Source organism: Diorhabda carinulata, chromosome 3 (assembly GCF_026250575.1).
Source record: "Diorhabda carinulata isolate Delta chromosome 3, icDioCari1.1, whole genome shotgun sequence".
In the NCBI taxonomy this organism is placed as follows: Eukaryota; Metazoa; Arthropoda; class Insecta; order Coleoptera; family Chrysomelidae; genus Diorhabda; species Diorhabda carinulata.
In genome coordinates, this window is record NC_079462.1 from 22,535,105 (window position 1) to 22,547,713 (window position 12,609).

Genomic DNA, 12,609 nt, shown 5'->3' on the forward strand with positions numbered 1-12,609 from the left:
CGTAAAGAACGATCTGATACTTGAAATTCTCCCAATAGCCGCACTGCAAATTGGGTTGGCTGCTCAACTAACGCCAGCGCCACTATTTCCATATTTCCGTTAGTTGTTATAAATACCGGTGGTCCAGAACGCAGCGCTTCATCAACAGAGCCCGTTTTTAAGAATTTCTGGTACGTCTTCTACACTGTTGAATTATTTGGTAGAGGCTAGTTGGGAAATTGTAGTTGACATTGGTAAACATAGTTTCGTGATCCGCGTTTGTACGCAGATAGCACGTAACAAAAAAAACTCTTAGAGCGTGAATTTGTATCGGTTATTAGTTCTGAAAACGCGTTTAATCGACAAGCCCGTGTTATCATGACACTGTCTGAAGCACGAACATGCTTAGTTTAATCTAGTTTAAGTCTAGCAGTGCTAGACTTTTGAGCCTTCCCGGCTGTACTGATTTTTCGAGAGCGTTATATGACTTATGCCGATCTCTTTATAAACAAGCCCAGATAAAGCTGAACCATGATACTATTACTCGTATGATAAAATCACACGCATAATTTTTTAACTGTTGAACTATGGTTTACTGTGAAACGGTTAGTTGTAGTAATCACAATGACAAAATAGTAAAAACTAATCGTCTAGTATAAGTTAATTAATTTTTTATAATACTGACATTTCTAATTCAACGTGACATGATCGAAAATTGAATTTTATAACAAAGCGTGTTCATTTACAGTGTAATATGTATGAACAAGGTTAATTTGTAAAACATTAATTGGAAAACTTTGCATATTTAACATTAACTTGTTTTATTGATTAAGTTTTAATAACAAAACTAACATTTTATTGTTTATATATAGTAATATTAACACAGCAATATTGATTATACAGACTCTTTGCAAAGATAACGAATTTCTTAAACATCTTTAGATGTATTGTTGCTAGTTGAAGTTCAGAGTGCTGTTTATCGCTAATTGAAGATGTTGCAGCTGCTGATGCAACAGGAAATTCATGACACAGATTGAAAACAGGAAGAATGCTGCCAGCAGATTTATTCTTATTTCCAATGAAGTCCTTAAATGTATCCCTTATCGACGCGATATTGACACGATTTAAAACATAGATGCCGATTTGACTTCATCATTTCCGCATACATATAGGCGATGTTTCGGTAACTAGATTTGATCAGTAGCAATTACGTCGTCTTATGAAGATTAGGAATACGGTATTGTGCCACATTAATAGTGAAACTACAATACAAATATGATCACTTGTTTCTTTGACTTTTTCTGTTATCTTTGACCAGACCTTCTATGTGATGAACCTTCTAGACGTATTCAGGTAGTTTGAAGTTATATAAACATATATATTTCTCTACAGCTTTTACTATGTTATAGTTTTCTCGTTGAGTGGCGTCGTCTTATGGTAGGCCCACACGATACAGACTTTTGTTCGTACAGATATCTGTACAGACAATGAAGTCGGAGTAAAAAATTTTACCCACATCTGTACATACTTTTCGTTCGAAAATACAATTTAAATTTCTTAGCTACGATAAATACGCAGACTTACATGCATACTCCGACTTTTGGGTCGCACCGATATTTGTCTGTATTGTCTAGTTTGCACAGACAAAATTCTATAGAATTTTATGGAAGTCTGTATCGTGTGGACCCACCTTTAGCGGATTAGAGGATCTAATCTTAAACAACTCAAAATGAAATACTTTTTTAAACTGATTTATTTTCAATTAGAAATTGATACGAAGGAGTTAACGTAATGTGTAAACAATTTCATGTTTATGAAACCACCTTTCAAAAAAAAACTTTTTAAATATGCATAGCGTATGTGTCATGTTTTCTAGTAACCATACAAAATGCAATATGAGTTTCCTTTATTGAATTATTGTCCCCGAGCGGTGTCTTCACTTAAAATTTAGTTCTTGTAAAAAAGATAAATTGATTATTTACAATGGATAATTGCGTGTTTGAATGTGCTATTGTTTGTTGAAATCAACATGTAAATATGTTTATGGCATGTTGTACCAAATTAATGTAGATCAGTGGCGAACTGTGAATTTACAATGTCATTACATTGTCGATACGTGACTAAAAACAAGAAATATTAAAAAGCAAATATTCTATTTTTGCACAAAAAATGTTTATCCGGATTTCGAAATAAAATACCATAAAAAATGTGCATACATAACTCGGGCGAGTGTTGCAAGGCGGCGAAGAAGAAACACGCACGTAATAGAATTGTGCAGCGGGTTGAATTTAAAATTCTATTCCATTATCTTCGACAACGTCTGTCTCGCCGGAGAGTGAGATAGTGTTATAACAGTGGTAAAAGCACGCCCCAAACACATTTCAAGAAAATTATCAAGATCAACAACGGAAACACATGCAACCAGATTACTAGACACTCTAAGTTGTCAGATAACTATGAAATTTGCCGGACACAAAATGAAAATGAACAAATTGGCCTATTTTTCATTTGTTTATTATATCTCTTAATGACTTTCAATATATTTGAACAATATACAACATAGAAATAATTAATTTATTTAACGATTATATTCTATTGCAACGGTTTTTCAAAAAAAATTATCGAGATATTTGCTGTGTACCATTTAGAATGAACGTTCTAACGGAATGATGGCGATATGTCCAGTTATTTCGAAAGAACAGGCGCCCATTTGCTTCAAAGTACTTCGCACGCAAACAACTTTAGTTGGATTTGGCTTGTCTTGAATGACCCACTCAGTGGATTGTTGCTCAATTTCGGGTTCATATGTACAGATACATGATTCCGCGCCAGTCACGATCTTGCAGACGTCTTTTGAAACAATTCGACTCGAGTTTTTTTGAGGGATTGTGAAATCGAGCGGTATCCAACGCGAACAAATTTTTTTGACAGCCAAATTTGTGTGGAACTAACTCCCAAGCATGCCACAATCTCAGGGTATGTCACATGACGATGTTGCAATATCAGTTTTCGGACACAACAACCGAGAACTAGAGAAGTACGACCACGATTAAATTCAGAAAACCAGCGAAACACGGTGGCTCGAGATAGTGCTTCTTCACCAAAAGTCGAAGGGAGTTAATCGGCACACTGCTGTTTGTTTAATCCACGTCGAAAGTTGGAAAATAATCGCAAGAAAATGTTCGCGATTCAATTCCATTTTTTGGTCAAAACGAATGTTTCTAGTTTCAAGTATATGTAAACAACTCGTATGACAAAACGTTCTGAGTACGTTCACCATTAAAAATGTCAAACTTTATGATGGTAGTGTCAGATTTAACATATTCACATCAGTGTTGCCATATTTCAAAACCATCGTACTACATCTTGTTTCAAAATAAGACAAGAAAATTCGAAGAGATCTGAAATAATAATTGTATTTTAGTAATAAAAACGTTGCAATCATAATAGAAATTCGTATCTGTTTTCCATTCTTTAAACAAATATTGTATTGATTCCTGGATAGATTTAGAAAACCTTTTACCTTTGAGGAATAGAAGACAAGTTTGTTTGAATAAATACATAAATTTTCTTCTATATTAAACTTCAATTTCCAAATTCTATGAATATGTCACGTCAATGGCAAGGTCTAGGTTTTCTTATTATAAGAATCGGAACTCGAATAAAAATCAACGCGTCAAAATATAGAAAAAGGTATAGAAAAAAGTTACGTATCTATACAGACGTAAATATGTGACAAGTCGAAACTCTCTTTTTCCATTTCAAGAAATGTTTTTACTACCAAAAGTCGACAGAATTTTACGTCTTAGATCGGTCAGTTACACGAAAAATTTGTATATTACCAGCAGTAGTATATATAACTATCAACTTGAATGAAAATAAAAAGGCATTATAAGGTTTTACATTCAAATTTATTTCTTAGAATGGAAGCGTACTGAAATAGTAGCAGCTGCAATTCTGGATCATTTTCCAAAAACATTTTTAAAAACAATAACATACAACTTGTTCTATAGCGATTTCTATTTGATTATCAAATAAATGGGAACATTCTTTACAACCAAATAGTTATTTATATTCAAGTGATTCGTGATTCGTCGTCGTTGTCGCAGATTTTCTGCGGTTTTCCGTTCACCAGCCAAACGACTCAGCCATATCGGCTTAGTTAAATAAAATATAATACATTTTCTGAAAACTGTAATAGATTTCTCCTACATTAGGATCAAACCTAAAATATTCCTCACGACCAACGAACCTCTCTCTTTCTCTCTCGAGATTAGTAAATATACTTATATCCCGTGTACTGTACAAGATTTTTTCTCGATCACGCAGAATTTTCTTGGATTTTAATCAATTTAGAACCATAGTTTTCGCATGAACTTATATACAGCTTTGACCAATTTCTGTAGTATTATAAGAGAGAGAGAGAGAGATAAGCTTTATTGTCATAAGAAAATTTTACAGATGATTGAATAATTTTTTTGCGCTGAAGATGATGGAATTTTTTACCAAATCAGAAGTGGGTATAGTTAAGTGAATGTCCAAATTCTTTCTTCTAGTAGGCATGAATGGGTCTCTCAGTTGAGTTGTGAAAGTGTTTTTAAAATGCGTTCTACTACTCAATCCATAAATATAACGAATGGATTCGAAGAGGTGCAAATTACAAGACCGCCAGAAAGGCATACCATAGCGATTCGAACAACGAGTAGTTGTTGAAGCAGTACAAGAATCGAGCTGCTCAGACACAGATTTAATCGCAAAACAAGGAGAGGATAATTTTTAGTCAAGTTTTCTACATGTACACGACATTGAAGGACACCGTCAATATGTAGACAGAGTCTGATCGAATTTGAGGATCGTATCTATTGAGATTTAGAGCTTCTTTATATGATAAAACCAAAAAAAGAACTGGACCCAAAACTGAACCCTGAGGTATATCAATGCTAGCTTGCAATTTACTTGAAACTTTACCATTAGCTCTTACCAATTGTTTTCGACATTCAAGTAAGATACAAACCATTTTAAGGGATCACCTAGGATGTATTACTATCCTAGTTTGTTAATCAGAATTTCATAATCAACACAATCGAAGGTCTTAGCGAAATCACAAAAAAACGAAGCCGTATAAAATTTATTGTTAAGTGGGGTATATATTTTATTAAGAACAGAAAACATAGCGTCATTAGTGCATTTATTAGAGGGTTATAGACGCTTTTTCATTAGTCGTTCAATTATCTTCGATAGGATTGGTAATAATTTAATAGGACGATAGTTACTATTGTAATTTTTCTCACCACCCTTGGGCAAGGGAACAATTATAGCTGTTTTTAGACAGTTAGGGAAAAGCCCCCTTTCAAAGGACTCGTTGATTAGAGAACAAAACATTAATCATCACTTCTGATTAATTCAAAAATAACCCATCGATGCCGCAGGAAGTCTTATTTTGAATGCTGAGTATGGTTTGCTATAGCTCAGATCTATTTACAGGTCTAAGGAAGAGACTGTCAGTAATTATTTTAGAAGAAACGAGAAAAGAAAGAGCATCTCGACTCGGGAATATTTTAGACCTAATATTCTTACTAACGTTCACGAAATAATTTTTAAGTTCGTCTGGGTTGAGGTCAATAGTGTTTGTTGAATGCGTTTTGTTTCTTTCGACGATTTTTCAGCTCTCGAGATGCGATTGTTGTATTAGTTTTGATATTTTTCCGATAGAATAATCTATAGTTATTGATATGATGATTGAGGATGTGAACTTTTTAATGTACAAAAGTGATCTCATATTTTTATATGAAGTACGTGTTCCTTTCGTAGTCCATGATTTGTGATGATTAGTTTTGTAAGCATTGTTATTTTAACAACAACGTCAAATTGACAGTTTATTATCAAAATTGAAGAAAATTCAAATTATTGATTTGTATGACAACCAAACGGATATAGAGGAATAAGCAAATATTGCTTGGCTACTGCAGTTTCAGATACCCTGCCTTTTGAGTAATTTCACGAAAAAATTGATGTATTAAAGTCTCCATGAGACGAATATTCCTTGCCGATGTCCCAAAAAAATATATAAATATGCTAAATTTCGAGAAGAATAAATCAATGTTAGTTTGGCGTTGTTGATAAAATAAAAAACTTAAGATAGTTCCCATGTAGGATATTTTTCAAGTTAATAAGCTATACGTTTTATGTGGCATAAAATATATCAGCCAATGGTAGTAAATTGAGTTACAACCCACTGTTAAGGGTAATCGACACCTTTTTGATAATTATTACGAATGTGGAAACAGTGTCAAATGTAAATTTTCCCCAAAAACCCGATCTAGTCGATTCATATAGACATCAAAATAATAGCGATTCAAATAGGTGTTGTAACCCAAATCTGTCGAAGCATATAACTAGAAAAGTCAATCGAAATATTTAATAGAAACGTTTCAAATTTCAGAGTTTCGCTATTAATTTGCAAAGAAGTATTTTTAACAACTCAGTATTAATAAACTTCTGTCTCTAATCATAATTATTTATAGTTTGCTTTTAACATAAAACATACATATTTTTTTAAGGTTGTTCACCCGTTCTAAAGTTTCCGGGGGTATTCAGAATTTTACTTCAGGGAAGATGACCTCACCCCTACGTGACTTTTTGATCCCTTATACTGTGTCCATCTGATTCATCGGCGACCGGTGGTGTTAGCGCCAGCCATATAGGGAGTGACATTCACCCTCACCCACTCCCCCTTCTCGTAAACACGAATTTATAACACCCTCTCTGGATTAATTCTACGAATTCGATTTTCTGAGTAAGTTTATGTACCTACCTGGACAATGGCAGTTCCATACTTTATAGGGTGGCCAGTATATACGGATAATTACGTTCTCTGTTTCTTTCATATCAACCAGTAAATCGAAATGGTGTTATATTTTATGACGTTGCATTGTTTCAAGGGCTTTTTCAGTTTCTATAAAATATCCTGCACGAAAGTATATAATAGGGTAAAGGGGTTTAGAGAGACAACCCTTAACGTATTTAGACAATAAAATATAGTTTGTAGGAATCAAATTGAGGAAATAAAAGTGGAGGTATTATTTTTTCAAAAGAATTATTGTAGTAATAATCTGGGAGAATAATATCAAAAGCAATGATTTAAAGATATTATCTAATTTATAATAGAAACTGAGCTAGATAATATAATTTATTTAGTTTTTTATCTCACATAATATAAAGACAACAATAACAGAATGATATGGAAAACCAACTTATTCTTCAAGATATTTAAATGTAATTCTCAAAAAAAATAATTATTACATTTTCAGTTTGAAATTATAACGAACAATGAAGGATGTTAAATATTTTAGTGATCTTAAGTCAAAAAGGACGAAAAGCAATTAAAAGTGAAATGATACAGAGTGTTTTTAAATAGATGTGACAAAATTTAGAATGTAACTACAAATACAGGATGTTCCAAAAAAGATAAACTTCCAACAATGTAATGAAATTTTATACGAATATCCTCATAGAGGGCGATAGTTACACGGCTCGTACCAAGTTGTAGTGAATATAACTTTTAAGATTAGATTTATTAATAAAAATTCCGAATGTGCTTGAACATCATTCAATTTGACACCAAAAAGGTACACAACTCAATACTGATATTGAATTATGTCTTCCAGTTCTAGACGTAAATCTACCTCTATAGCATAGACTTTTCCCTTAAAATTCGACCAAACTCTATAGTCCAAAGGATTAAAACCGTATGACCGAGGACAATAATTCGGAGTTTCTGCACCTCAACCAATTCATCGATTCGGATTACTCAACCAATTACGACACCTTCTATCAAAATGCGTTGGAGTTCCATCGAGCATAAAAAATAGAGATCATCTTCTAATATTTGAACAAATTGTCGTATTTTTCCATTCTGTTTGAGATACCTCCAAAACATGTGATTGGAACGCATCAACCGCTTATTTAGGTGTAGAAAATCGTTGACTTCTCAATTTATTTTCGATCTGCAGGAATAAGAAGGAATTATTGGGTGCAAAGCAAGGACTGTACGGCAGATAACCCATCAATTTGTGTTTCAACTGTTCAAAAACGTTTTTGTTTGAACTGATGTGTGGAAGCTCGCATTGTTATGGTTCGTCTTCTGTGACTGGTTTCCCTAATTTTATCGAACACTTCTGGAAAACAATTGCTGATGTACCATTCATAACTGAATGGTACTGCGTTGCTCTGATGGAACGGTAGCGACATACTCAGCTCTTCCGATAAAACAGGCTAGCATTTACTTCGAAGCGCTTCGTGCGCGAAAAACTTTTATTGAATTTGGCTCGTCTTGAAAGACGATTGTTGTCTAGTTCTGGACATAGATCTACGATGTGTCGTCTGTCACGATTTTATAAATGTCTTTTGAAGCACCACGATTGAATTTTCCCAGCATTTCTTTTCACCAATCAACACAAGCTCTTTTTGAGTGATTGTCAAATTATGTGGTATCTAATATTTTTGACTGCCAAATATTCATGCAATATTGAATGCATGCGAGTAGAACTAATGCCCAAGTATGCCTCAAACCCACGGTATGTCACATGACGATGTTGCAATATTAGTTTATGCACAGTATCGATGTTTTCTGGCACAACAGCCAATTTTGGACAACCTTCACGAAATTAATCCTGTGGCGACCACGATTGAATTCGAAAAATCAACGAAACAAAGTGCCTGCTGTTGGTTTAATCCACATCGAAAATAATAGAAAATTTTCGCCATTTTTGACCAAGATGAATGTTTCAAGTATCTGTAAACAACTCAGATAGTACTTGGTTGACAACACGTTCTGAGTACGTTCACCATAAAAAAAGTCAAACTTTATTATGGCAATGTCAGATTTGATACATTCAGATCAGTGTTCCATGTCTGAAAACTTAGGTAGCAACCTTCGTAGGTAAAATTGGGTTTTTATATCCCCAACCATTAATAAGCTGTGTCGATAGTCCTGTTAAACTAGAAAAAAAGTAAAACCTATCTTATTTACTATCAAATTTTTTTCTCAATATTTATTTTTATTAAAAAATAACTTCATCATTATTTTTATTCTTTATTAAATAATAAATTGCGAATTGAGAGTGGGAAACGTGGATTTGATTTGTAGAAATATAAATATCTAAATAAGTAAGGAAGGGTTACTAATTTCAGCTCTATATAACAGGAATATCGAAAAAATATCAGTGGTAATGCTCAACGATTGCAGAGTTTTCAAAATTCCCAGTTTTAATTTTTACTCACATACTCACAGGTGGGCCATTTATATGAGAAATCAAGTCCTGAATCTTATCGCATTGAAAACACAAATACCCTATATATGAAATGAAAATTGAATAGTACAGAAATAAAATTTTGAACAGAAAACTCAAAGAAATTAGAGAGTGCATCTCTGAAAAAATTGAAATAAAATAAAGTGGAAGTGGAAAAGGGCCGAAATAATAGAATGGAGGAGGGAGTAGTAAAAACCCAATCATCATAATTTAGTCTTGGCTTCTTATTAATATGAAGTAAATAAAATAAATATAATTCTATTTTATATGTTCGGAAAATGTTTCAGATATATAAAAGAGTTGAATTTTATTACCAACAGATACAGATTTCTATTTCCATTATTCAAAAATAAAATTAATTTATCTGACAAAATATAATGGTCGGTATTGTGGCGAAGTGATGGACGTCTCTGTGTTGTGGAAAATGCGTGGATATAATACAATACAATACGGTTTGCGTGCCGTGGGCTTCAGACTAACCATATACATATGGGTGTGTTTGTGTCTGTTTATATGATTAAGCACTGAACACTTTTTCATTATAGATAAATTAATATTTCTAGAGCCAACACACTTCACCATTCGATGAGATACTATGTAAGGAAAAGTTTATGAGTAATTAGAAATCTGAAAATAATGGTATTAAAATCACTGGACTAGAAATCTATCAAATTTTGATGTGTTAAAAGAGAATTTCAATGTGTAAACGCCGCTATATATACTCGATTTCTCTAGCGATTAACTCATATTACCAACTGGGTACTTTTAGTAAATTCGACTAGGAACGGCATTGATTTATCAAAATATTATTGTTTAACTAGCATTTCTACTCGAGTTGTAAGCATATTTTAATGTAGCTGTAGATTGAAAACCTGATTATATCTAGCCAGAATAAAAAGTCTCTTGTACGTAATTTTATCAATATGGAACACGTAGAAATAGTTTCAGAATTTTCATATCCGGTAGCGGAGCTCTCGCATTGTTCGGTAGAATCAATCCGAGTAGCTGAAATTATAGGAAACTATATAATAACAGGTTAAAAGATACATTGTAATTTAACAAAATAAGTATACATAGAACCCAATAAACGTACTGTTAAAATGCTCAATTTCATTTACAGAGAATATTTTTTATAAAATGCTTTTATTAGTTTCATCTATAGGTTTGTAACAGACTTTTTGGCCTCGATTTTGCCTTACTTTGAGGGATCAGATTTAATTCAAACTATCAGACTCAAAGAATTGGTGGATGTATATAGCAATCATCACATATGGGGCAGTGGTTTGAGGTACTAGAACTAGTCCGAATACCACGGGGAACAATTCCTCGAAGGTACAAAGACTGGCTTGCTAAATCTCTCACCTTTCTACATACTACTGGAAAGCGTGGCAGAGAAAACATCGCTTAGAATGTTCAGAGACGGAATCATCAATCAAAACCCGTTACTAAATAATGACCAACTTTGGGACATGCCTCAGCAAGTTACATCGAAAAAGTTTAGCTTTGAGAAAAACTTATGGGAACAAAAAATCATACAAGAAATGAACAGAAATGCTATTAAATGGTATTAAGATGGATAAAAAACAGCAGACGGAACTGGAATAGGAGTGTACGCGACCAGAATCAAACACTCTGAAAGCCTGGGCAGCGAACCAGCATTTTTCAAGCAGAAATGTATGCAATAGAAAAATGTGTTCAGTTTAATCTAGAGAGGAATTATCGCAAACAGGAGATAATCATCCTGTCCGATAGTCAAGCAGCCATTAGAGTTCTAAACTCCAATATCATGAAATCCAAACTCGTTTGAGATAAACGAATTAGACAAGAAAAATAAAATTACCCTACAATGGTTACCGGTATCAACTACAGAGCAATAGAAAAAGTACTAGAAAAGAAGGTAGATAGGAGAAAAACCAATTATTAGGACAACCTACGTGGGCTGAGACTGGCAAAGTCTCTTCTTTGAAACCAGAGTAGATCTGCTGAATATATCAACCTACGTAATAACAATGTACGAATACTAACAGGAATTCTATGGCGGCACTGTCGCCTCATAAGACACTACCATTTATATGGTATAAAAATATAAAAATACCACTTGTTAACTGACTACTTCATTAAACAACTAATTAAGAATACAACTAGAATAAAATTGATTTAGCTTACTTGAAAGTGCAACATAGTTTGACTGTACTATAATTTATCTTAGTATATATGTTGAGCTTCACTCAAGCTGCTCTAAATAGAATGGTTAGTAGTAGATGACAGAGACGTTAATCTGTATTCTTCCAGTATGAGTCATAACTAGTAAAATAATAAAATACCTCTATCTCCGATATAGAATTTTCATTATCTTTTTTATTCAACATCGATTTGAAAAAAGCACAATTATACTTTTATCGATTATCATTCTAATACCTATATTTTAGGAAAATACTCAAACTCATGATGCGTAGAAAAACTAAATCGTCGTTTTGTTCATAAAATCGATTTTTATTATTAAAAGGCAACTTGAATCTCATCATGATATTTCCAAATAAAATAGATAGTAGTCCTACATATTTTGTTTCTTTATTATAAACTTTATTTATAAACTCCTACTGTTTTGAGTAATTTATTAAGGAAGTTTGTGAATCAACTCAGTCAACATTTATTGTATAGAGCCGCTACATGAATTTATAACAGGATGTACTTGTAGAAAAGAATAATTTATACATGGCATTTCCTCTTCAGCATCAATAAGATCAAGGTTCATACAAGATGTTAATTTTGCAGTCACTTCAAGTTGATTCATCTTCTACTAAGAAACTGCAATGAATCCAATTGTTGTATAATAAACAAAAAAATGAAATTATTCAACTACATTATAGCTTCATACAAATATTGAATATTAACCGTTCGTGGTGAAAGGATGATTTTTTTACATTCTAATATTGGTCCAGTAAGAATTTTGGCTATTTTAACACGTGCAGAATTCTTTTTGGTTACAGATCATCATATTCTCGTTTTTTCTTCAGACGACTCTAAGTTTATGAATAAAGTAATTTTCTTATCTTTTTGTGGTAAAATCTCTCATTCCAAAATAGCTTTTGCATATTTTTATTGTTTGTTTTTTTCTATATGTGATTTCTTTCAAGATATTCGTTGAAGCAAAGTTGTTTCCATCCATTTTTCCTGTTTTTATTATATTTCTCCGCAGCTCTGCAGCTACTAGGAGACCGTTAAAGTTAAGATGAGGTGAACTCGACTATCAGAAATACTATTATGCCACAGAATACACCACCACAAATATTTTTCTTACTGTTGCATTCAATAGAGG

At 32.9% G+C, this 12,609-nt stretch overlaps 1 protein-coding gene across 1 annotated transcript in view; it reads right to left on the bottom strand.

The window, feature by feature from the left end:
* Positions 1-12,609, bottom strand: part of LOC130891651 (Krueppel-like factor 7) — a 506,531-nt gene that overhangs the window by 13,047 nt on the left and 480,875 nt on the right. The window lies entirely within an intron of this gene.